This window comes from Callithrix jacchus, chromosome 8 (assembly GCF_049354715.1).
Source record: "Callithrix jacchus isolate 240 chromosome 8, calJac240_pri, whole genome shotgun sequence".
NCBI lineage: Eukaryota > Metazoa > Chordata > Mammalia > Primates > Cebidae > Callithrix > Callithrix jacchus.
Window position 1 is genome coordinate 7,565,958 of NC_133509.1, and position 27,035 is coordinate 7,592,992.

Consider the following 27,035-nt stretch of genomic DNA (forward strand, 5'->3'; position numbering starts at 1 on the left):
ATACACAGAAACAAGGTATATGATATGCCTACTTATGTAAATGTATCTATCCCTTTTTTTTTTTTTGAGATGGAGTCTCGTTTTGTCACCCAGGCTGGAGTGCAGCTGCACAATCTTGGCTCACTGCAACCTCTGCCTCCTGGGTTCAAGTGATTCTCGTGCCTCAGCGTCCTGAGTAGCTGGGACGACAGGTGCATGCCACCACATCTGGCTAAGTCTTGTATTTTTAGTTGAGACATGGTTTCACCATGTTGGCCAGGCCGGTGATGAACTCCTGACCTCAAGTGATCTGCCTGCTTCGGCCTCCCAAAGTGCTGGGATTACAGGTGTGAGCCACCACACCCGGCTGGAAATGCATTTATTCATGACTGATACTAGCTCTATGACGCTGGCAAAAATTAAACCGAGGCTAATTTCCATAGCAAAGCAGAAGTAGCTACTTATTAATTGGTCCTATTTACATGCCTACCATGAAAGAATTATTTTTAGGCTTAAGTAGAAAACTTTTTTTTTTCTTATGATAAGACTATCATAAGAAAACCGTGAATGGCGTATCTACTTGAAGTGGAAGATAAGTGAGCTTCACTCCCATTGTCACTCTGTTACAGACACTGATGCAGCTTATAAAGGCAGGAAACATTAGTTTGAGTGAAAAAAAAAAAATAACTGAGGTTGACAAAAGAAGTACCCACAAGGCATGGTGAGTGGACCTGCCAATCTCTCTGCCCGTCTCCAGACAGTATGACTCTGATTCTAAGCCCAAATGTAGTGGGAGGTACTGCGGCCACATCTCATGTAAGGCTGAGCTTGGTTAAGGTTCGCGGTCACTGTCTCTGTTTCATGTATATATGACAAGGAGAATGTGACTTGCAGCTTCTCTTTCCCTCTTGCCTCTAGGGAGAAGAGAACCTCCATCCAATTTTATCCGGGGCCTTGTTTTTCCAATCAGAGTCATGGAACGGGGATGAAAGAGAAGAATAAAAAGAAGCCAAGACCATCTGATTAGTTTACATTGGAGAAACCAGACTCACAGGAGGGGAAACGCTACATCTGTAACATAAAGGGTAGGTGAGAAAAATATAAGAATCAGAAAGCACTAGATTTAAAAACAAAAGTTCTGGGAAACTTCTTTTTTTTTCTTTTTTTTGAGGAGAAGTGATTAAGGCAGCTGTCATATTGTGATAGGTGGAATTTTGAGGAGATAAATGGATAAAGAGATTTTTCAGAAAATCCTCTGTAAGCTGTGGATGGAACTCTTCCTTTAGCATTTTCTGAAAAACTGTAATAAAGATATACATTACTTTTAAATGATTTTTGAAAACCAGTATATGCTTCTTTGGGGATGACACTGTGCTGACACGGGGACATGAGGCAGCTCCATTTTATACAAGTTAGGTAGAAACCCTTGTGTTGTTTGCTTAGGGGTCTTGGTTTCTAGAGGACAGGCACCCACACCCCTGCAGCTGATTCAGCTAGATCCAGGGAGGCATCTTGTCATACAAAAGCTCTGAAGTAGAAACCTGAAGACCTGCATTTCAGTCCTGGTTCTCTTTCTCACCAGCTGAGTGGCCTACGGCATGTCACCTACCCTCCCTAAGTTCAGTGTCCTCACCACCAATTGCGGCAAGGATGGTGCTACCTGCCTGCACCCCGGACTTCTATGAGAATCAAGTACGGTAAGGGTATGTCAGCTTGCTCTGAGGACTGTGAAGAGCCACCCAAATCATTACTGATTAAGGCCTCTTGGACAGCACGATATTTACCAGCTTACTGTCCTGGTGATAACAATGGTGGCTGGGATGGTTCTGAGACTGTTTCTGCCCAGGGCCATTAGCAATTCTTCCCCACTCCTTCCTGGCATCTTCTCTGAGTCAGGAGGCCGGGAGGAATAAACTCAGTCCTAGGAAACCTACTGGGAACTGGACAACTTCCCCACCTCATTTCACCCGGGGCCTCTACCACTGATTAAATGGAAATGCCGTAGGCCATGATGGGCCCAGGCCAGGATTCTCCTGAATCCAGCCTATGCCTGGCCACCGTGCCCTGTGCTGATGGTGACCTCACCCGCTGGCTCCCATCTCAATGGATGGCTCTTTCTGAAAGGCCATTTTGTGACTTGTCTTGAGAGTGCTTCATTCATGCTGGCTGAAGTTCTTTCTTCTTCGCTCAAAATTAACTCTACTCAGCCCAAGGCAGCCAAAAAGAAACCGAGCTAGACACGAGTGAGTGAAGACCTTGCATACTCCAGATCTGTTTCCAGGAGAGTTCTCTGCTTTCCAGGATTCCAAGAGAATGTCATCCAACCTCAGAGGCAACTGCTAGGCTGGAGCCAAGAGCCCACCTTCCGTGGAGGCCTCTCCTAAGACATTCCCAGCACTCCTGGTATCTGTACCTCCCTGTGCAAAAGTAGTCAGACTCGTGTCCGGGTATCTATCCGCTGCCTCAGAAGCAGATCTTTCCTTTTTATTTTTAGTTGCTGAGACCAAAAACTTGGCTGATTCTGTCTCTGGTCTGAGGCAAGAGTCCTTGCATCTGATTTTCCTAAGAGGCAGCCCAGAGGATGGTCAATAAGGAGCTGGCCTGCTTTCCTTGGCCTCGGCACGGCCAGTTCTACCCTCGCTCTGAGTCAGGCCAGCAGCGACCGGGGGCCCAAAGCAGCACTGGGATCTTGAATTAAGACGCAGGCAACTCATTTCACTTTCCTGGCTGCCTCAGCACAGCTGTCTTGCCGGCCTGTGTCTCAACCTCTTGAGCGATTCCAGCTGCTGAGCCATGCCTGTAGACACGGTGACATTCGGTTTCTGTTAAAACAACAGATCGGTGTGTTCACCTGCTTCATTTTTTCCTTCCTGCACAAAGACAGGGACAGAGGCAGCCAAAAACTGACGCTGTTGATTTGGAGATTTCCCATTCTGTTTCAGTGACTTCATGCCTTGGACTGGCTGCTGCTGGGTCTTTCAAAGCCACTTTATTTCCTGTGTATTTCCAGCACTCAGCCAAAAAGAATGTACAGTATGAAAAAAATGTCTACTACCCTCAATTGCAGACCCTCTGGAAAAAAAAAAATACCTGGAGGGCTTTTAAATAAAAGAAATAATTACAACCTGCTGAGGGCCTTACAGAATCCATGAAACTCGACCTTTTCCAAAATATCATAGTATTTCCTGTGGCTTCTGTAGGCTAAGCCTTCATGGATTTATAAGTATGTCTCCAACATAGTCTCTGGGCTCCATTTTTTTAAATCCAAAAGTCAGATTTGAAAAGCACAAATCCATACTCTTGGAAGACAGCATCCCAAAAGGTGTTAAGTTAAAACCCAGCTGTAAAAATACAGGCTGCCAGCTGTCAGGGGTGGTGGGCCCATGTGCATTGTTTTTTAAATTTAACGAATGGTGATTTGCTCCTCCAGCTTGCTGCCCAGTTGTAGCTTTTCAGAAGCTGAACATGTCAGGTACGCCCTGCAGATGTGTAGAGTTGCAGCTTACAACTACATGGTGGGTGGAGAATGGCTTATGAGCCTTGACATTCATAAATTCTAGTCTTCGGAACTCACAATATAAGCATGGTTAAAAATTGGAAAGGGAGAGAAGAAAAACATTCTGACCTTAAACTACTTGTGATCAACGACGCAGACTCCTGGTAGCCGGACCCAAGAGAAAACGGAAACATTTGAAAGACAAACCCAAGGACACAGAAGTTTCTACTGACTTCCCAGAAGAGGTAAAGATTCTAGGCCAGGCGCGGTGGCTCAAGCCTGTAATCCCAGCACTTTGGGAGGCCAAGGCAGGCAGATCACCTGAGGTCAGGAGTTCAAGACCACCCTGGTCAACATGGTGAAACCCCGTCTCTACTAAAAATACAAAAAATTAGCTGGGCGTGGTGGCGCGTGCCTGTAATCCCAGCTACTCAGGAGGCTGAGGCAGGAGAATTGCCTGAACCCAGGAGGTGGAGGTTGCTGTGAGACGAGATCGCGCCATTGCACTCCAGCCTGGGTAACAAGAGGGAAACTCCATCTCAAAAAAAAAAAAAAAAAGATTCTAAGCCTAGGTTCACCGTGCATGACTATGTCTTGCTGAGACTATGTGTGGACAGACGAGATGAAATAGAGGGAGGTACAATTAAATGAATATTTAATCTTATGTAGACCATCTCAGATAGGCAGTCATAAAAATATCTTTCCTTAGGTGGTTTTGAAAAAATAATTGAGATTATTATTTCAACTTCATGCTGTCGATTGCCTACCTTAGTTAAACCCAAGGAACTAGGAACTTCATTTCCAGTGGGGAAGAGCTGAATTCCATATCAAATCTATCTGAATAAAATAGTGAGTACAAACTCACTGATCGACTCTAGTTAGTGTCAGCCTCGGGCTGAATTGGGAACTGATTACCCTTTGTGTTCACAGCCTTCTGCCCTCCCCTTCTGTTCCCCTTAACCCCTAATGTTAGAGACCCTCTATTAAAGCCTGGCAGCACCCCCGGCTGGGGAATATCCCCCTGCTCAATCTCTTCTCTAAAAAACCAATAAAGTGATTTCGGTTAAGGTGAAAACAGCTGAGGATGGCCCACCTCCCAGATATCAGCAACGTTTTAATCCTCAGGGGAGAGTTCCAAAAAAGTTGAAATCCTTGGAAGCAAGGGAAGCTGAGATCTTTTTACCTGGGAGACGGGCATGTTCAAGGTTTGTTATCTGCCAGCTTCAAGGGGGTATGAGAACACTGCCTGAGATGGCAGTGTAGGGATGAACTTGAGTTACTCCCTGAATCAAGTGTATGGCTCCAGTGACTGGAACTAGAGCAAAGATAATGAAACAGATGCTTTTAAATTGGCATCTCTTTACTTAGCCTTGCTCTGTTAAATAGAAGAATAAATGCAACTATTTTAATGCAGAAAAGAAAAATTCTAACACGCCCCAATCACCTGCCAAAGACACTTTATAAACTTCCCACCATTTGGACTTGCTTCCACCATTTCAGGATTTCAGAATAGACGAGGCCGTCCCATGTGGGCCACGAGAATGACTACTGTGTGTTGGGAGCGGCGGTTTTGAGACGTGCTGTGTGACTGCTGGAGGACACAAGCCAGGCGCGGAGCAGAATACACAAACAGGCCGTGGCAAGCTCTCGGATGAGTTGTCTTGGGCTCCCAGTTAAGCTACGAATCAAGTAGGTAGAACCTTTCTTGTTTCTATGCCTCTCCTTCAGGGATCTCATTCTTGGTAAAGCAACTCAGGAAGAAAAAAAAAAAATGATGCTTCTTTGTTTCTAGGACTTGGCCTTTTGTTTTATAATTAATATAGATTCCCACCCAATGCATAAATGTTTAAAGCGTCATTTATATTGCATTGCCCACTTGTTAAAGTTTAAAATGTTGCAAATAGCCAAGAGTCTGTGCTTTAGTTACAAGCAAACTTGCTCACGCCATGGTCTTAGTTTCCAGCAAACAGTGGCAGGAATGAACCTCGGGGTCAACTTTGTATTTGCTGTACATCCTTTGCCATTACAAAGTAAGATGAAAAGATGCGCTTTTAAGTTAAAGCCTAGCTTAGAATATTTTAAGTATGTACATGTATGTGCTGGCCTACATGTGTGTTTGCATGTGTGTGCACATCTCTCATATAGTTTATACAGAAATTGATGAAAAAAGTAGTCCTAACCCAATACTGCTGTAATTGGCAAAAAGAAAGGCACAAGGAGATATAATCTCGTGTCTTCAGATATAGGAATTATTTTGTTAACAAGGACCTGGGTCCAGAGATTGAAGCACCTGCATTCTAAAGACCATATGCCAATAAAGCTGAGGTTCTTCTCCACGTGGTCCTTAGATACGTTCATGTTTCCTGTCTCTTTGACTTATATGGCAACTCATTGGTGGGCTGTGCAGCGGTTTCAAATCAAGGCAGCCTCAGTCAACTTGTCCTGGGCTGGGATCTTGACTAGGCTCCTACCCTGTCCCGAATGGCCCATCCAGCTCCTGGTTCAGTAACTGAGCCCTTGTTTGTTCTATCCTGGTTCGCGTTCTAGGCCTCCCAGGTGTCAGACTGGCTCCTTTGAATCTCAGTCTTACCGCCGTAAGTTTTAGGCAGTATGGATTTCCATTACAGGTTCTGGTGCAGGAAGCATGGCACTGATAATGGGAAGCTGGTGGATGTTTCAGTAATAGCTCTTTAGTAAAGGGGGCGATAGGTCTGCACTGGTGAGAATGTTTGAATTCTAGAATATTTTAAAAAGAGGAAGCTCCAGTGTTTTCCAGCACACAGGGGAATGCTAGATAGCTGCAAAGGAGTTTCCTGGTTACCGGAATCAAGGTATAAGTGATTGTCAGTATTTTGTGTAATAGATACTCATGAATTTTAGTAAATATAAGAATCACCCAGGGAGCTTATTTCAATGCACATTCCGTCCAGGTACGGTGGCTCACGCCTGTAATCCCAGCACTTTGGGAGGCTGAGGTGGGTGGACTGCTTGAGGTCAGGAGTTCAACACCAGCCTGGCCAACATGGTAAAACCCTGTCTCTATTAAATATACAAAAAAAATTAGCCAGGTGTGGTGGTGGGTGCCTGTAGTCCCACCTGAAGGCTGAGGCAGGAGAATCTCTTTAACCCAGGAGGTGGAGGTTGCAGTGAGCTGAGAGCACGCCACTGCATGCCAGCCTGGGCAACAGAGCGAGACTCCATCTCAAAAAAAAAAAAAAAAAAAAAGCACATTCCCAGATTCCTAGAGTCCATCCCCAGGGGTCCTGATTCAGAAGCTGTGGGGTGTAGTTTATGAGTTGTGGACTTTCCCCCATTCTCTCTTGGGTGGAATTTTGGGAAACATGGCTCTACGCCTTCACTGAGCAACACCCATATATATATCACAAATTTTAATTTTTACAGACTGTGATTGTTACAAAAATATTTACTGTCTTTAAAAAGTTCAGTGTGTCCCTTGCACCGTTAATTCTTCCAGTAAATTATTTCTATAAAACACAGATGTAAAAGTTAACGTACCCCGATCCAGAATGAATTACCACAAATTGCTCTAAGCCGGGATGAAATGCAAATTAATGAGATTTCTGTAAATGCTTATTTTTTTCTAACTAGTATTCTATAGTGGTGAGTTATGATATGTAGTCAAACATTGAACTGTTTTAGCTATTTTAGGAGATTAATTTAAAGGCTATTTTTATACTAGCTAAGAGAGGGAGGGTAAGCTGATGATCAACCTACGTAACGTTTGCCTTAACAGACTACATTTTGTGGGAAAAGCAAAAGCAAACCAGAAGTGCCCAGGTAAATGTTGCAGGGTGTCTGTCAGCACACTCAGACAGTGTCTCCTCTTTTACCAGAAGATAGAAGTCTGTTCCCTGATTTCAGATGTCTAAAGATCTAAATGTAAAGAACAAAAAGAATGGTAATAGCTCATATCAGGGCTGGGTGCAGTGTCTCGTACCTGTGATCCCAACATTTTGGGAGGGGAAGGCAGGAGGACTGCTTGAGCCCCGGAGTTCAAGATCAGCCTGGGCAACATAGTGAGACCCCATCTCTGCTAAAAATAAAGAAGTCAGCCTGACGAGGATTGTGTGCACCTGCAGTCCCAGCTACTCAGGAGGCTGAGGTGGGAGAATTGCTTGGGTCTGGAATGTTGAGGCTGCAGTGAGCCGTGAGCACACCGGTGCAGTCCAGCCTGGGAAGCAGAGGCTTGAAAACAATCTCGCTAATATTAGTCCAGCCCTTTCTGTGTGCCAAGTACTGTTGATCTGTGATTTCATTTTACCTTCACAACGTCTCTGCAGATGGATACTGTTGTCAGCTCTAGTTTACAGTGGAGGAAATGGAGGCTCAAAAACTTAAGTAATTCGCCCAAAGTCACAGAGCCAGATCTGACTCCAAAGCCTAGGAGACCCAGGTCACATCTACGGCTGAGAAAGGACTCACTCTCCATGCTGCCACTGGTCTCCTCAATCGGTATTTCCTTCGTTTTAGGTGTAAACTAGATAGCTAAAACCTGCAGTTTGGGAAAAGTTCATGCCGAATGAAGTGACATACAGAGAATAATTATGCAGATAATTTTCTTTAGGAAACGGAAAAAGAATCCCTTTTAAGATTTCAGTTTCAATATATTTTTGTCCCAGTTGCTACCGTGTGCAACTGTGTCTGAATCTGGTGACCAAACCACAGTGAGCATCCTGTCCAGGTACAGCAGCTGTTTTGGGCAGCCTCATATTAGACTGTCCATGTAACTAATCTTTCAAGGAGAGAGGACATCCAACTGAGATTAGATGAGAGGAGAAGGAGTGAAAGAGGACCACAGATTGTAATCTATTCCCTTTTGTGATCAGCATGTAGAAAATAGTTTCAGAAATGTATTTTCATGTTTTACTGAAAAAAATATTTGTATCCCCTTCAGGGAAGACAAGAAAAAGTAGCACTCAGGATCCTAGCAGTGGCTTCAGAAAGAGGAAATCGGCTGGCACTCTGCCATGCACGCTTCATACACAAAGCCACCTAGGTCCATTAACAGCCCTATCTGAGGTGCAAAGGCTGGGGGAGGATTCAAGCATCTTAGTTCCAACTGCAGGTTGGGCGTCTCGTTACCGCACAATACAGGGATTATTTCATTCCACTTGGAGGACCTGGATAGCAGAAGACATTTTTAAGCAGGCAGTGAGGAGAGCAGGGAAAAAAGGCAGGTGGGGACTTGAATGTAAGACAGTGCAGAGGGCCTGAGAGACCAGGAGAACAGGGAGAGGCCACAGTTGTAGGCCCCAAGGAGTATGTCTCCTAACAGCCTTCAGCCGAATGTCCTTTCCCTCCCACAGTGGGGCATCTCTCTCCACGCCCTGCCCATGTTCACCTTGTTCTACCTCCTCTGACAGTGATTCCAACGCTGTCGTCATGCATTCATTGCTTACGGCAAATAGCGTCAGGAGGAATTGGCAGTTGCGTGAAGATCGGGGTGGGAGTAAGAATTGAGACTAGGCCGGGTGCGGTGGCTCACGCCTGTAATCCCAGCACTTTGGGAGGCCGAGGCGGGCGGATCACGAGGTCAAGAGATCGAGACCATCCTGGTCAACATGTTGAAACCCCGTCTCTACTAAAAATACAAAAAATTAGCTGGGCACAGTGGCGTGTGCCTGTAATCCCAGCTACTCAGGATGCTGAGGCAGGAGAATTGCCTGAACCCAGGAGGTGGAGGTTGAGGTGAGCCGAGATCATGTCATTGCACTCCGGCCTGGGTAACAAGAGCAAAACTCCATCTCAAAAAAAAAAAAAATGAGACTAGCAGGAAACGGATCATCATCATTAGTATCATTATTATTTAATTAAGCTTTGCTATTACAACAATAAATAAGAACAATGAGAATAATAATGATGACCATAAATTAGCATTTAGTAGGTCAGGCACCATGCCACCCATTTAAAATATGCACGCTTATTTAATCTTTATGCTATTTTGATCCCTATTTTCATTATCCCACTTTATAGATGAGGATGTTGAGGTGTAAGGAGATAAGTACCTTGGGCAAGGTCCTGGGCAGCTGAGTGGTAGTGCTGGGGCCTAGATCCCAACTTCTGACTGCAGACTGTGACCCGGTGCCTGGTATCTTGACCACCACGTGCCTGACCTTCACAGGCGTTAGCTTCCTGCATGCTCACGGCACCAGGCTGAACTGAGCCTGGCTCTCCCTTCTTACAGATGGAGAAACCGAGGCTCAGAAACAGTATGCAATCTGCTTGTGGGGAGGAACGGAGTTCAGGAACAAAAACAGCCTCTAAGCTCCTCTACCACAATTGCATAGACCACTCTGTGAAACACACTCTGAGTAAGAATGGGACGTTATTTGTCACCGCTATGGCTCCATGTGTAGGTAGAAGCAGAAGCGTTTGGGAAGAGGAAAGAGATCTGACCACATGTGTTAGGAGGTAGGTAAGCTGTATGCATGTAACATATCTCCCAGGGCCCCCATCACTGGAGAGGGGAGCCATCAACGTGGTTTTGATGCCTTTAATATCTCCAATGTTCATTCCGTGAATCCACCCATTCAACAAGGACTTACTGAACACCAATTCTGTCTCAGGAACTCTGCTGGTAACTGGGAATACCAACGGATGCAGACTCAGCCCTAGGAGCTCGTGTCCTAGTGGAAGATGGAAATAAAAACAGCCACTGTGCTCTGAGGGCCTGCGTGGGCAGGCACTGGCTCTCCACCCTTCATCCATTACTGAATCTGAATCTCACAAGCACCATGCAAGTGTAGGTGTCTCTATCTCTATTCCATAGATGAGGAGCTGGAGGCCAGATGAGTTAAACGACACTATGCCAAATCACACTAGCAAGCAACGAGATTGGAATCCAAACCCAGGTTTTCAGAATTTAGATCCATACTACATGAAGAAGTGTTTGGGGAGAGGAAACAGATCTGACAACCTGTGTTAGGAGACAGGGAGGCCATATGCATGAATAACGTTATCTCCCGGGGTCCCCATCACTTGAGAGAGGAGCTGTCATAAAGAGGGGGAGAAGGGTCATCTGAGCTAGGCTGAGTCTTCTTTGACTTGCTAAAAAAAATGGAGAGGGAGAGGGCAATGGGCCAGTATGGGAGAGAATAAGAAAGAGAGAAGGCAGAAATGAGGAAAGAACATTGGGCAAAGAGAGGAGCCTCTTAGAGCAACAATCGCAACCAAAATTTCAGGCACCAACGCAAGCCCACTGATGCTCCCCATTTCCTTCCCGATGGCACAACTGGAAGCTCTGGTTTCGTATTTCCCTTTCCTTCTGGCTGATGCACCCTGAAGAATACAGTATGTAAAGCGCAGGGACGTGTGAAAGGAAAGCGTGAGGGTTGTTTTCCATCTTCCAATAATAGAGTTTCAATTTGGTACCTAAATAAACAATCTATTTCAGTGGCTCCCCTCTGATAACTCCAATGTTCCCTTCTGTTATTTCTGGCAGTTCCCAATCCTGTGATGTGATTAGAGAGGATGATTACACTTACATAACAGCATCAAATTAATTTGCCGCCGAGAACAACAGCGGTAGGAAATCATTGGAGTTCTCAAATTGCTCCCCCTACCCCCACCCGCCTCAAGTTTATTTAAGTGACATCAAGGGATTAGAGCGAAGTCGGTCAGTAGAGCACTGCTGGGAAAACAACCAAAACATCGACTCTGACCTTGTAAACGAGAGAGGAACAGAGCAAATAATGAATAGTGCTGGTCCCAGGCCTGGTGCAAGGGCCATTGGATGAATCAGCCTCCCAAACACACATTTCCGTCTGTCTGCGGGAGAAAGAAACAAACTGTACCTTTCGGCGCAGATTAGATCCATTTTCCTGGAGCTATGTCCAGCCAACCAGGGACTGTCAAAACCAAAGATATTTGAGATTTTGCTTATGTTTCTTTGCTTTTTGGATCCTTTTCAGAAAAACAAAAAGAATGTAAAAGTTGACTTCAATTTTTTTTTTACTCTGTGAGCCCTGAACAAAAATTCAGAAAAAAAATAAATAAAATGCTTCAGCTTCTCTAAAAGATATGACAGTAACAGATCAGAAAACTGTTGCCCGGGTTCCCACCAAAGGTTAGAGGTTCAGGATAGGGAACAGCACGTGGATGGCATAGAAAAGGGATGCCTTTAGGTCCTATTCCCGGGTTAGCTCCGAGGCTAACCTTCGACAGTTATTCAAACTCTCTGTGCCTTGGTTTTTGTACCCAAGAACACAGATAGTACCGTCTTTCATCTCTATTACAGGGTTGGTGTTCACCCATCCATTCATTATGTTAATCCATCCATTCAACAAGTACTCATTTTTATTTTTTTGAGACAGAGTTTCACTCTTGTTACCCAGGCTGGAGTGCAATGGCACGATCTCGGCTCACCACAACCTCCGCCTCCTGGGTTCAGGCAATTCTCCTGCCTCAGCCTCCTGAGTAGCTGGGATTACAGGCACGCGCCACCATGCCCAGCTAATTTTTTGTATTTTTAGTAGAGACGGGGTTTCACCATGTTGACCAGGTTGGTCTCGATCTCTTGACCTCGTGATCCACCCGCCTCGGCCTCCCGAAGTGCTGGGATTACAGGCGTGAGCCACCGTGCCCAGCCCTTCAACGAGTACTTATTGAACACCACTCTGTCTCAGGAACTCTACAGGTAACTGGGAATACCAATGGACGTGGGCTCAGCCCGAGGAGCTTATGTTCTAGTGGAAGACGGAAATAAAAGCGGCCACTATGCTCTGAGGGTCTGCATGGGAAGGCAGTGACTCTCCATCCTTCATCCATTATTCTATTTTTTTTTTTTTTTTGGTTTGCTTTTTGAGATGGAATCTTACTCTGTCTCCCAGTCTGGAGTTTAGTGGCGTGATCTCAGCTCACTGCAATCTCTGCCTCCTGGCTTCAAGCAGTTCTCCTGCCTCAGCCTCCCGAGCACCGGGGACTACAGGAGCATGGCACCATGCCCGGCTAATTTTTGTATTTTTAGTAGAGATGGGGTTTCGCCATGTTGATCAGGCTGGTCTCGAACTCCTGACCTCGTGATCTGCCTGCCTCAGCCTCCCAAAGTGCTGGGATTACACCTGTGAACCACTGCGCCCAGCCCCATTATCGTATTTGAGTCTCGCAAGCACCATGCAAGCACAGGCATCTCTATTTCTAGTTCACAGATGAGAAAACTGAGCCCAGATGAGTTAAATAACACCATGCTGACTCACACTAGCAAGCAGAGAGACTGGAGTCCAAACCTAGGTTTTCAGAATTTAAAGCCATACTATATCCCTTTAGATTTTTTGGAAACTGATAAGCTCTAAAGCACTGTGCAAATACAAGGAACTGCTTTAAGTGTGTTTGCACAAGCTGTTCATACACTAGACAGATGTCACAAATGCACGGATTTCTATTGCTTTATTCCAGTGATTCCAGCACTTGATTCTTTCTAAAGCAAATCTTTGTCCATAGCCGCATTTGATCCTTGTAACAGCACTGTGATACACGTGGAGCAGGTATTATTACTCCCACTGGACGATGAAGAGACCAATATTACACAGCTGGCTAAGGCCCTTGACCCACATCGGACCACTGGTCAGTGGCTCTTCTCTTGCTCTTTACCCTCCATCTCCTCTCAGTGGGTCTGCACGAGGCTAGGATTATGTTTTGGCCTCGATAGATTCATGGGTACTTCCTATATTGTGTTGGTCTTTTGGGTCCCAGTGGCATCCCTTTTTGGGTAAAAATCCATATTTGCAACATAGCATGAGCTATTTTTATATTTGTCTGCTTTGAAAATCATCGGCTGCTTTTCCACCTTATGAGAACGTGTCACATTTTCCTGTCACCTTTTGTTAACATCATCAACATTTCACCAACATGGAGGCTTCACTGTGCATTCCTCTCACTTAGCTCTTTTAGAAGATTCCTCTTTTTTTCTTTTCTTTTTTTTTTTTTTTGAGATGGAGTTTCACTCTTGTTACCCAGGCTGGAGTGCAATGGCGCGATCTCAGCTCACTGCAACCTCCACCTCCTGGGTTCAGGCAATTCTCCTGCCTCAGCCTCCTGAGTAGCTGGGATTACAGGCACGCACCACCATGCCCAGCTAATTTTTTGTATTTTTAGTAGAGATGGGGTTTCACCATGTTGACCGGGATGGTCTCGATCTCTTGACCTTGTGATCCACCCATCTCAGCCTCCCAAAGTGCTGGGATTACAGGCGTGAGCCACCGCGCCTGGCCCAGAAGATTCCTCTTAATACCAATGTGTGGGGCTTCCAAAGTTGGGATTATTCCGATGAGATGAATTTGACCCTTTGTTTCAAACCAACTCTTACTCATTCCTTCTGCAGTGTAGGATCTGTGTCGTCTGACTGTGCTTTTCCAGACTTCTCTCACTTCATAAAATAGACATCAAAAAATTATTTGGACCCTTTTACTCTCATGGCTTGGTTCCTGTACCTGATTGACCCCCAACTTTGACACCCTTCCCTCATTCTTCAGGGACAACTGAACTTCCACATCCTTGAGGACACATGTCCACAATACCTCTGCCAACACTAACATCCACCTCCTCTGAATTTCCAAACCCCACAGACTACCAGAGGTTTGCTGCACAGGCACATTGAGGAGCTCTGGTCCTACTCGCTTCTTACACAGATGAGGAAACTAGGACCCAGAGAGGGCAAATGACTTTCCAGTTGGTGTCAAAGCGGGAAGTAGGGCTCCATTCTCTTGCTTCGAACTGCTTCCCTCAGACTGCTTTTCCTTTCCCTCCAAAGTCTGTGGAACATGGATTGTGTATGCTCAGTCTGGGATGAGTATCTCTCTTATTATCCCCATCAATTCAAACTACTCCTTGATGAGAGCTGAGTCTCTTTCATCTCTGAATCCCACAGCGTTTTTCACAAGCTCAACACACAGTAGCTGTTCCAGGCACGGTTTTGGGATAAATGTTCTTGATGGAAACAGTGTTCCTTTTCACCCATAAGGCTGTTTGCCAACGCACCTCCTGTTGCTTTCCTCTCTTGTTCTTACAGCAGTTTCTCTTCTCAACTCAAATCATGTCCGCTCCATTCCACACCTCTGCAGAAAACTCCGACTGCTACCTAAGCTGCATTCATTCATTCACTCATTCATTTATTCACTGAATATTTGCAAAGTATCTGCAGGGGATGCAGCAGTGAACAGAATGAAATCCTTGCCTCGGTGGAGCTTATCATCCCTCAGTATCTCCACCTCCTCCCACGTGATGGCTCCCAACTCGAGGGAAACCCAGAGTTTCACAAAAAGCTTCTGCAGTGTCCATGTCATTAAAGGTGATAATAGCAGATATTTTCATGTCTACGTAAATAACTGAATAAACGCAATGACTACTTACATATGGTTTTCATTTAAAAGTACAGAGTTCGGCATTAGCTACCTCTGCTCAGGACTTTCTCACTCTCCACCATTGAATGAAGAGCTGAATGTTACCAGTTATTGGGGCAACTGAACCGACCGGCAATTTAAAATGTTTATTTTTGGCCAGGCACAGTGGTTCATGCCTGTAATCCCAGCACTTTGGGAGGCAAAGGTGGATGGATCACGAGGTCAGGAGTTCAAGACCAGCCTGGTCAAGATGGTGAAACCCCGTCTCTATTGAAAATGCAAAAATTAGCTGGATGTGGTGGCACACGCCTGTAGTCCCAGCTATTCGGGAGGCTGAGTCAGGGGAATCACTTGAACCTGGGAGGTGGAGGCTGCAGTGGGTCAAGATCATGTCACTTCACTCTAGCCCGGGCGAGAGAGCAAGACTCTGCCTCAAAAAAAAAAAAAAATTTATTTTCGGTTGTTTAATTAAGTTGGCTAATTCTTGTGCATAATGGGTTTTTGACAAAGACAAATAGAATTCTGAAGTAAAAATTTTAAAAGTTTATGAAGAGTGTGCGTCTAATGGTAACTTAGTAAATGTATGTCAAGGTATTCTTCACTGGATTTCAGAACTGCATTTACCTCTCATATAACCCATTAAGATCCCTCCATAAATTCAAAAATCAATGTAAATAATAGAAAATTTGGTGTTGCTTATGTCCAATTTGGCTTTTAATTTTTTGTATAGATGTGTTTATTAATAGCAGCTAAAAATCCTTTTATTTCATTAGAAATAAGGAAACAAGGAATAACAATAAATCACCTTTTTACCCAAAAGGTAAGCTTTTTTACCAGTAGTTGTAAATCAGATTGGGCCTGTTTTTATCTACTTTTGATACTATGAGACAGTTAAATTTCAACCCACAGTTCAGTCTTTATTTAGTTGCAAAACTAAGTGTACTAATGGAGGTCATTTTAATGTATGTTTCCTAAATTATCATTTCTTATGTAATTAAACTAAATTAAACCATGGGCACCACTTTTTAGATGGAACTCATTCAGAATTTATTATTATAATCATGCATATTAGTAAATACTGTATTCAATTAATTTTGTAATAAAATCTTTAATATATACTTACCTAAAAGGACACATACATTTAAAAACATTAACTCACTTCATGTTGCATTATATGCAAAATGATTAGATGATTAAAAAATGTTCAAGTTATATGTACGACTGTGAAATGAATTTACCAGTTTAGAAGTGGTTGGGGAATGGTGTTCTAGACTCTGAATAATCTGCCTTGCCTTCCATCCTTGCACCTTCTCTAAGACACCATTGATCATCCTTTCTCTCTCCCGCATTAACAATCTTTCCTTTTCCACTTCTTTTTTTCCTAAAATCCACAAACATTATCAGGTCTCTCTGTTCTACACAGCCAGCCAACCAACTATACACAGCATCAGGAAACCTCCTTCCCAGTCCTGTCTTCCCCTCAAGCTGCTACCTTACACAGCCAAACTTCTGGAAAGAGTATTTTTCTGCCATTTTCTCTGTCTCAGTGCCTTTGTACTAGCTGTTTCTTCTGCCTAGCATGTTCTTCTCACAGTTCTTTGCATCAGTGGCTGGGTCCTGCCATTCAGGTTTTAGCTCTGGTAAGAGCTGACCAACCCTGCTCAGTGCCCAACCAATCACTCTTCTGATTCGGAGTGTTTACCACTATCTGAGTTTCTCTTAGATTGTTCCAAAAACAGAGAACATCCCCGGCCACATAGAAAGTGGCCAGGCTTCCTTGTCACCTAAAGGAATAGACGAATACATGATGAAACCTTTCAGCCTCCCTTGCTGGTTTCTTCCCTCTGTCCTGACCCCCACATGCTTGCTTTGCGCAGGAGTCCGCCTTTCAACCTCTTCTGTTCTTCCTTTTCACACTCTTGCTGGGTTATCACAGCCACTTGTCACCCTCAGAATTCCAACATTCACCCGCATGGAGATGGCAAACACAGCGTGGTACAGCCCAGCAATGCAGACGATGCTGGTGGTTCTCCACTCGCTCTCTTTTCAAGATAGTCTCCTCCCAGTGTGTGCACGCTGTTCCCGACAGGATCTTCTCATCGATAGGAACAGCATCTCTAGGTGGCGGTTATTTGCTTTGTTTGACCTATATGTCAATGACTTCCCAAATCTATGTGTGCAGCACTGGAGTTTTCAGACCCCTTTCAAACAGCCTGCTAGACACTTCCGTTGTTCACCTCTAGCACCCAGCACAATGCTTGGCACACGGTGAATGCTCCCTAAATCTCCATGCTACGATAAGCATGTATTCAGTGACACCACCCACTCAGATAGTCTCTACCAGCTTGCTAGGTCTAAAAGGGAGGCTCGCCTACCTGTGCTTCTCTCCTTTCAGAGTCATGGTGGCGATTTGCCAGGTCTTGAGCACAATACCCATCTGTAACAAGTTACACGTTTTGGCCAATAGTTCCACCATTTCACCCTTGAGTTCCTTCAAAACTCTTGGGTGGCTGCCATCAGTTCCGGTGATTTATTTACACCGAGGGTGTCATTCTAGGACATCCTGTCCATTTGCCACAACTGGTTCCAAGGCTTTAGACCTCTCTGTTTCCAGACACAGTTGGAGAGTGGGGATTTTCCTCTTCACCACCATGGTAACAGCAAATAGCAAGGATTTGCCATGACTCTCTCAACTATTTTTTGCTCATCTTTAAAGTGGTGATGATCAAGTGACTCCAACCATTAGAACGGTCTTTCTCTTTTTTTTACTGCCATTGGTGCGTAATAAAGGAATGCTTTCTGACCGGCATAGGAATTCCCTGCGAAGTCATCCTCAAATTATCTCCTGAAGCACCGCGCCAACTAACTCTATGAAGTTCCAGCTGATAACTCGGATGGGTTCAAAAGCTTTCACACGTCCCAGATCATTGAATCTGATTAACAATTCTGAAAGATTGATAAGAGAGGCTAGACAGTTACCACTTTACAGGCAAAGAAACTGAGGTTCAGAGTGGTCAAGAGATCTGAACGTCACATAGCAAGTTAGCAGCTGAGCTGAGGCTCAAACCATCCTGCAGATTTCCACTCCAGTGGGTCTCCTCCTGGCTACACCTTGACGCAGCTGAACTGCATGGACCTATCCTAATCCAATCAAATGCTTGAGGAATAGTCATTAGGACAACTGGAAAGAACTAACTGGGCCGGGCGCGGTGGCTCAAGCCTGTAATCCCAGCACTTTGGGAGGCTGAGGCGGGTGGATCACGAGGTCAAGAGATTGAGACCATCCTGATCAACATGGTGAAACCCCGTCTCTACCAAAAATACAAAAAATTAGCTGGGCATGGTGGCGTGTGCCTGTAATCCCAGCTACTCGGGAGGCTGAGGCAGGAGAATTGCCTGAACCCAGGAGGCGGAGGTTGCGGTGAGCCGAGATCATGCCATTGCACTCCAGCCTGGGTAACAAGAGCAAAACTCCGTCTCATAAAAAAAAAAAAAAAAAAAAAAAAAGAACTAACTGACGTCAAAATGGTTGATTCAGTAGCCACATGCAGCTCTGGCCTCATGTAACAAAAATGCACTCTGCTAAGAAATATTCTCCAAGGAGAGCCTGAGAGAACATACTGAGAGTCCTGCCCCACGGAGTACGGCCCGGACTATGTTTGAAGGTGGACAACACGCTACACGTAAATACACACACAGCTTTGTGCATTTCAAGGCTTAAAAGTTCTCCTTGCTGGATTTTGTCTTGAGATAAACTGAATTCTCACTATAGGATCCTCAACAGGAATCCAGGTTGAAGGGGACATGGGGGCCACCTCTAGGAATGAAGACATCATCGAACGGGGGGCAGCTTTGAGTCAGTAGCAACCACAACGCCCACAAGAGAATAATGAGGAAGCTGAGAAGTTGGAAGGATTAAACACTGGCATTTCATTTTAGGATCGTATTTTGCGTGCAACCACAGCTGCAGACCTGAAAGACTGGCCGTCTCAGATTTGCCCATAAACATAGAGAAATCTGCCTCTAATGTAATCTGACATCGTCCCTACTCTCTGATTAACCACTTTTGGGTAGGCCTCAGAGAAGTGCCTGCCAAATGATGCCCTGTGGATCTCAGGGGCTGCCAGTTTCATTTTCACTTCTACCTACTCTTTTCCCAAGTAGTATCTTGCCAGTGGAGACAATCTGATGGAACGGAAAGACGCATTTAACCATCTTTGATACAAAGATGGGAGGGGGAAATACGACTTGCTATCCCCTTTTCCCCCATTGATGAGACAAAAAATAATTTGTTAGATTTAATTTCTTTGCTACAAAGAAATTTGTAGACAGAATTTTGGACATGTCAGTCACTCAACTCAGTATTTTAAATTTTTTAAAAGCATGACCTTGAAGTGTATGTGGGGTTTTTTAGAGTTTTGAATTTGAAGGTCCTGAATATTTTATAAAAACTTCAATTTGTGTGTGTGTTTTTAAAAAAGGTTTTAATTTGCTTCATTACAAGCTCTCTGAGCTTAAAACATTTTTTTTTCTAAAGTTTCTGAGCCTTCCTTTGGAAGAATAAAATGCTCTTCTAACAAATGTCAATTGATCACCGGTGTCGAGGAACCGTGCAGAGGGTGAATGTGGGCTCCACACTCTGGCACCTAGTTGCTCTCTCCCACATTCAGCGTACTTGCTAATGAAGAGAGCATTGGTATGGGACTGAAAAACAGGATTCCCTTGGTCTGTTAATTTACTTGGAATAATTCATTAGCTGACACTTTTAGCTGTGAATTTAGCTGGTAAATCCCAGGTCACCCCAATATTATGTGTAAAGAGGATAGTTCAGTTTTTGTGTGGGAACTTCGGGAGGATGGATTAAAGCCCTTTCTCCCATCGTTACCCTGACATAAGGGAGCTTGTTAATAAGGAGCTCGTCGGATCCTTTCCTTTGTACAGGCGCTGTATGAATATTTATGGAATATTTCATCTGTAAATAGCATTAAAATCTAAACAGAGCATACCAAGAAGTAGGAAGGCCATTTTCACCGAATACGTAGCAGTGCTGTGAACATGCTGGGGTTCCACTCCTGGCTATCAGCTGAGGAGCAGCAAAGAAGGAAACAGTTATTTGTTTAACAAATGAGGGGGCAGCAAATCGTGTGATCTGCTTTGGTGTTCCTGTTAATCAGGTCTTCTGGGTAACCGAATGCTCGCCGCATGTCGCACACACAGACTCACACAGGTGCCTCATATTTGTAACCGCTGCAACTGGTCATACGAAAACGTGGCTTTTGTAGATAAAAAGAGGTCAGAATTTTTGTATGACTTCGCCTAATTCGTGCCGCCCTAAGTTTCTCGCCTTTCTTCTTTTGGGTACAGGGAGGGGTGGGGATATGGAATCGCTGTTTACATGTGGACTCCTTCTAGCAAGCTGAGCAGGAAAGGGAGGAGAGGGAGGAGTTGAATGAAACCTCCACGGAGACCAACTCCTGCAGATTCCATGGGCAGCACTGCCTCTTCGAAGCAGCAGGATCGAGGATGTGGGGGTGGCACCCAGCTTGTACACCAAAGACACTTCCCACTTACCCGTTGTGGCTGTGTGCTCTGGATTGCAAACCTCTGGTACCCATCACAAATATATTACCAATTTTCAAAGGGATTAGTATACAATGAAATACACTCAACAAGAAAACCACCCAGAACGCAATGAATCATTCTTTGATGATTCAGAAAGCATTTTAGGATCCTGCAGTGCCTTAGGGGCAGCATTACAAACATCAATTATCTTTTGGTAAATGTGTAGAAGAGCTAGTTCACTAGTTAAGGAGAGCTGGGCAACTCTGTTTTATAATATGTTTTTTTAAAAAATAATGTTCTATCCCAGGCTTTTCTACATTCAAGCACTTGCCCAGAACGTTGCTTCTATTTTTGCAAAAATGGCTCACTTACCAGCTTGGAGAAGTACCTCCTCTATGGTGCGCCTGGAAGTAAAACTGGAATTCTCTCATTTTCCTATGAGCCATTTCCAGGGTAGACTTCTGTCCTTCCTAACCTTTTAAGTATGGCTCTAATGAAATTCAAAACACTATATGAGAAGTTTGGTCTGACAAAGACGATAGTATTTTTTAGAAAGGTCGGTCGTTCGGGTGGCACACTTAGGCATGGTTTGGTTTCAAATGTACCTGAAAACCAGGAGGGTGTGTGATTCTATTGCAGTCAGGCCCATCGCAAGCTAAGTTTCCCCCTCTTCAAAAAGTACCATGACAAGAAGAAAGTCTGGTCCTTGGAAATCAAGTCCTTGAGCACTTTTGAAAACAAATCTATCCAAAACATCTGTAAGAATGTTATCCTTAAAAACCCAGGTGTCTAAAACATGAGGGGAAAAATAAACAAATGAGATTTTGTCCACCAAGTTTTTGAAAAGCAGGTTTCCAGCAGAAACATAGTGTCTAGAATAAAATGCAGTCGGCTTTATGACTCTTTATTTTCCATGTGATTCTTCCTTTTTGGTCTTCAACACAGAATGGAACTTCTAGGTTAGTCTCGTCGGACTTTCCAGAAGTACTGCTGGACTAAACGAGGGGATTCCAGGCCAGACAACACCTCTGGGAGGCTCAACTTTGGCTTGAATGTATTAAAAACTTCCAGTTATTAATGCAAATTTTAATGGTGACAGACCCGAAGCAGCCAGACACAAAGGTTAAAGCATTTTACGTGAATAACTGAAGACAGATGTGCTGTATTTCTATCAAACCAAAACCACAGGCCTGGGCCTTGCCCAATATATAGTGAAAGGTCACCAGAATTCAGAGAAAGGAGGATACATTACAGCTGACTGCGTGCCTTTAAAGAATTGCATGAAACACACGCACACACACACACACACACACACACACAATACACACACTACACATACAGAGAGAATAAAGGAGCATCTCTAGGTTGCTTATACACATATTTACTCCCACTATTATTAAGGTAAGCCTACACACAATCTCAAGAAATGTCATTTTACTTGAAGCGACTCTGGCTTTGTAGGTATATTTTGTTACAAGTTCAATATCATCTACCTGCTACCCCTAAAAGTATGTCTCCAAGCGGGGACACTGCTGGTATTTTGTAAACTGCTGCTGCTTCTCCTCTTTCTCTGTTAGACATGGTCTAATGGGTTTAGAAAATGACATTCAAGATGCTGCTTTGCCAATTAGAACTTCCACTACCTGATTCTTGAAGGACATAAGTATGCCTAATTGTGTGCTCAGACATTTTATTAAGTTGTTTTGAGTGCTGAAAGTCTTTTAACCTTCATATAGACCCATATTCATTAAAAAAAATGTTTTCAGGGAAAAAATAACAGGGAAAAAGTCATTTAATTACAAATAAAAGTACTCTTTCCAATATGCACAGATTTTCTGCCAGCCTAGCAAAGCAAAGGCAGGCTGCAGAGGGTAAAAACGGAATTGGGAAAACTGCACAGATATTTTCCCAAAATGTTCTCAACGATGCTGCAAATGCCATTCTGGGTAGCTGGGAGGGAAAGACAGCATGCATCATCTTGCCAGGGGCAGAGCCTACTCTCAAGCCGCTTTTGAGAGAAAGAGCTGAGCAAATATGAGTTAGATGTTTCTCCTGCCCTAGAAACATCGTCTTTGGGTTACCTTGGTCTTTGGACAAATTGAGGAACAGTGTCTCCTACCAAGGAGATTATCTCATGCAAGAAAAAATGTTCCCTTAAGCACCAAATTGTTGTTTCATAACTTTCTTTTAGAAAGTTACCTTTTCAGCCAGAGCGGTGGCTCACGCCTGTGATCCCAGCACTTCGGGAGGCTGAAGCGGGCAGATCATGAGGTCAAGAGACTGAGACCATCCTGGCCAACATGGTGAAACTCTGTCTCCACTGAAAACACAAAAATCAGCTGGGCGTGGTGGCACTCACCTGTAGTCCCAGCTACTCGGGAGGTCGAGCCAGGGGAGTCACCTGAACCCAGGAGGCAGAGGTGGCAGTGAGCCGAGATCGCACCACTGCACTCCAGTCTGGGCGACAGAGCGAGACTCCGTCTCAAAGAAAATAAAAAAAGTTTCCTTTTCAAAAGTTTAGGAGGTTACATGGCATGTTAAACTCTTGATGAAATCTAAGGCAGAGGAGCGAGGAGGTTCGCTACTAACAACCTTCCAAGAGAACCCAGTCATTAATGAGCCCCAATGGTCACCAATCATACAGACCCCCACGTGGGACACACTTTAGCATGAATACAACCTTGCCTTGGAAAGCATATATAGGAAAATATGCCGGCGGGGAGGACAGCTCCCCAATTCTGCTGCTCAAAGATATTTGCCATAGACTAGGCTGACTCGCCCATTCAGGCACCCCTCACGTTCCCGCTGGACCTACCCTTCAGATTTGAGATCACCCACGTGTGTTTTCCCACCTCTGGAGGCTATTTTCTGCTTCCTCCCTTCTTAGTAAGGTGCCAATCGCCGCTCTCTCCCGCCGCCCCCTTCCCCAAAGGCTCTCTGAGGCTGCTCCCTTTGTGATTGGCATCTCATTAATGAAGAGGGGCTGGTGTCTCTCATTACAGTTACAGTGAGTGAGAGGACCTCAGAACTAATTTACTTGCTCTCACTAGGGAAGACACTTGCCTCCATCAAGAACTTCACTTTCCTGCTGCCTGTGGCAATAAAAGAACCCGTTTTGTTTTAACAGTAATAAGGTGAGAGAATAGAGAATTTCCAAAAGAAATTAAGAGAGGCAAGAGGGTAGGTGTTGGCCCGCGGAAGTTTCCCTGAAGCAGGTCTGATGGTGGAGTCGAGCGATGGGCAACATCTGGACCACATAAAAAAAAGCCTGGCAGGCAAATAAGAGGCCCGTCAAGCAGAGAAGCTGGGGTGGGAAGCAGGAGGCGCGGGTTCTAAACCTAGGTCCTCAGTCCCTGAGTGACCTTGGGCAAGTCTTTGAGTTTTCTCTGGTCCTCAATGTTATTATCAGTAAGATAAAGGGATCGAATAAAATGGTCTCTTAGGGTTCTCTCAGCTCTAAAATGTTAATATTCTATAAATGAGACTCTGGACTATTTAAAACTTTTTTCATGTTTGGAGTGAGTTTTTTTTTTTTTTTTTTTTTTTTTTTATCTCTGGCAACAAATTAGAAATTCCTCTAGAATTAAAGAGCATGGAATGGAAATCATTTGGCTTCTCCAGCTGAAAAGGTCAACTAGATTCGGAAATGTACTCCAAGGCTGCACTGTCTGCATGGAAACCTAATTAGAGATCATACTTCATTGGCTAAAAGGGATCAAACTTATCCGAGCTTTCATCTGGATATGTATTTTTAAAAAATTACTCTGAGTTACTAATTCATTTATCTTTCTACTTACAGGAAATTCCACTTATTGATAAAGCTCTGCTTCAACACCCCTGCTCACACTGAAACACCTTCTTTCTATCCACATTACCTTATGATCGTGCCCCTTTACCATGTTATACTTGAAATGCCTCATCGTTTAAGAAACCATAAAAAGGGTATCTTTTAACACGGGATCATCATTTAGCTGGAGATGGCTTCTGTGCCTGGAACCGGAAGCCTGTCCTCTCGGTGGTATGTCTGCATGAAAGGAAGCCAGACTGGAGACTGCCACCACAAAAGACAGCATCATGTGCTGCCTTGATTTCTGTTCAACTGGGAAGTTGGTACCCAGGTTCAATATGGATAACAAAGCCATGGGAATCTGAAACATCTACATTAGAAGTCAGGATGGCTTTATATTGGGAATATCCTCGAACCCAGGGCCCATTTCTAATTCCCTCTTCTCGCTTTCCCTGACACAGGCTATTTTGGAAAGAGAAGGACTCGGCCAGGTACGGTGGCTCAAGCCTGTAATCCCAGCACTTTGGGAGACCGAGGCGGGTGGATCACGAGCTCAAGAGATCGAGACCATCCTGGCCAACATGGTGAAACCCCGTCTCTACTAAAAATACAAAAAATTAGCTGGGCATGGTGGCGCGTGCCTGTAATCCCAGCTCCTCAGGAGGCTGAGGCAGGAGAATTGCCTGAACCCAGGAGGCGGAGGTTGCAGTGAGCCGAGATTGCGCCATTGCACTCCAGCCTGGGTAACAAGAGCGAAACTCCGTCACAAAAAAAAAAAAAAAAAAAAAAAAAAAGAAAGAAGGACTCTGGCCCAAGTCAACAGTTTGGTTTCTTACTGTTTACATCTATGAGTCAAAGTAGCTTGCTCCCAAGATCCCCGACCAAACCAAATGAAAATAAATTCAACGTATGCCCACTGAGCCGGGTCTGGGAGTTCTGGAGATCAACTCAGAATCTTGGTGTTTCTGTCACTCCCCAAACACTCCTACCTACTTCTACCTGTTCCTAAGTATTGCCTTAGGATACTGACAGTCTTTTCTCCTACTGACAGATTTTGAGTGATATTAAAGCTAATCCTCTCTGGCTTGGTTAGGTCTTGTGTAAGATTCCCACACCCCACAATCAAGGCCTTGCAATGTGGTGTGAGAAGAGACAGCCAAGCTACCACACCTATATCATGGTTCGGATGAGGATAGTATTTTTTTTTGCCTTCCATGAAACAGCTTTGAAAACCTGAGTCACAGAACCTGCCTCATGCAAATCCTTCCACTCTCCTCCTCACTGCCGGTAGATTGGCACCTTCTTGTTAAAATGAGCAGAGAAGCATGAATAAGACCTCTATGGACCTCAGGATAAAATGCAAGATCTTCAGATTTCTATTGCATGATTTCACCAGGCCCAGGTAGCCCAGCTTCATTTTCACATGCACCGTAGCTCTAAGTATTTGCAGTGCTGTAACCCGCATGCCCGCCCAGACCCCCCAGTGCTGGTACTTTACTCACTTAGCTTCCAGTAAGAAGAATAAACAAAAAGAATCAAAAAGAAGGCAAGAAACTAGGGACCAATTTTCAGGTCATCCTTTCCTTCTTGAAAGAAGGAATTTGCCTGCAGTGTCTATAATTTAGAAGGTTTTAATGAATGGCTTCTAAATTATTTATTACTCATAGAAAGCTGTAAACATCCCTCCCTAACCCATTATGATATTATCTGGGCAGAAGTCAAAAGGTTCAAACATTTGGCACTTTTCACTGGACTGCTGTTGAAAACAGTTGTGCTCTGTGAATGTAACTTCTCTCCTTCCTTGTTACATGGGGTTGTGTGTGAGCCTGGGAGCCTGAGTCCGTATCATTCACTTGAGATCGCCAAAAGGCATCGTGGCTTTGTAATTTGCTCCCTTGCAGTTTCGACTTAATAAGAGATTCCAAAATTAGTATAATAAAATAATAAAGTAAAATAAAGCCAATTTTAAAAGGCATCGACAGAATATACAAACTGGATATTCAAGCAGAAGTTTCTGAAATGCCTTAGCCTCATTTCAAAGAGCTTCCCGCTGTCAAGCCCAAACACCCAGACAGGTAGACTGCTGGGAAATATGTAGGCGATGCCTGCTGCCTGATTTTCAGATGGCGAGGAGGCATTTGAAAGCATCAAAGTTCCCTGTATAGATGTGTGTACATTAATCCCAGCCTCTGTGATCTCTGCACTCGCCTATTGTAACTTGCTGTTTAATAGATTGCCAAACTTTGCCCTTCACAGACTGCACATTTTTTTTTTCCCAAGGATCTGCTCCTCTCCCAGGAGCTTCTTGCTGGGGCCGAGTTTTAAAAGTTTTCATTCCTGGGTTTGTGCTATGGCACTGGGTCACTCTTTGAATTCTGCACTTTTGAACACCTCACTTGTTGGCTTGCTTTTCCTCGCCCCTAGTGTCGATGTCTCTATGTGGCTAAAGTCAGTGCCCTCCAACCACGAAGCATCTGCCATGAGCCAGCCCTGATATGAATCATTAACAACCACAGCACTAGCCTTGGAAGAGCCTGTAATGTGGTGGGAGAGAAGACAGATCAAAGGCTGTCAACCGGCAGCCCACAGGTTGTGTATGGCCCATAGACATGCACTGTTTTGCCTACACTGTGTTTTAAATTCAGATTAGTAACGAACACAGAAAGGATGGGAAATTTCACTTAGAAATCTGTGGTGCGTCAAGCTCCTCTTGGAAAATTGGAAGGTGTGATTATACAGGGCTTTCTGCCTGCATGGGTCCCATTTTAGTTGGGATTTGTATTTTTTTCTAAACCGAGTTGGTGGGACACATACCATTAGGCACCCTAGCCTTGGCTTTCTTCATATCTTGATG

At 44.4% G+C, this 27,035-nt stretch overlaps 1 protein-coding gene and 1 long non-coding RNA gene across 3 annotated transcripts in view; one reads left to right on the forward strand and one right to left on the reverse strand.

The window, feature by feature from the left end:
• The window catches only part of RORA (RAR related orphan receptor A), a 763,546-nt gene that overhangs the window by 269,403 nt on the left and 467,108 nt on the right, over window positions 1–27,035 (reverse strand). The window lies entirely within an intron of this gene.
• LOC103795512 (uncharacterized) lies at window positions 896–6,700 on the forward strand. Its single transcript, XR_008474647.2, has 3 exons — window positions 896–1,064; window positions 1,562–1,676; window positions 4,976–6,700. It is a non-coding gene; the product is annotated as an uncharacterized LOC103795512 (long non-coding RNA).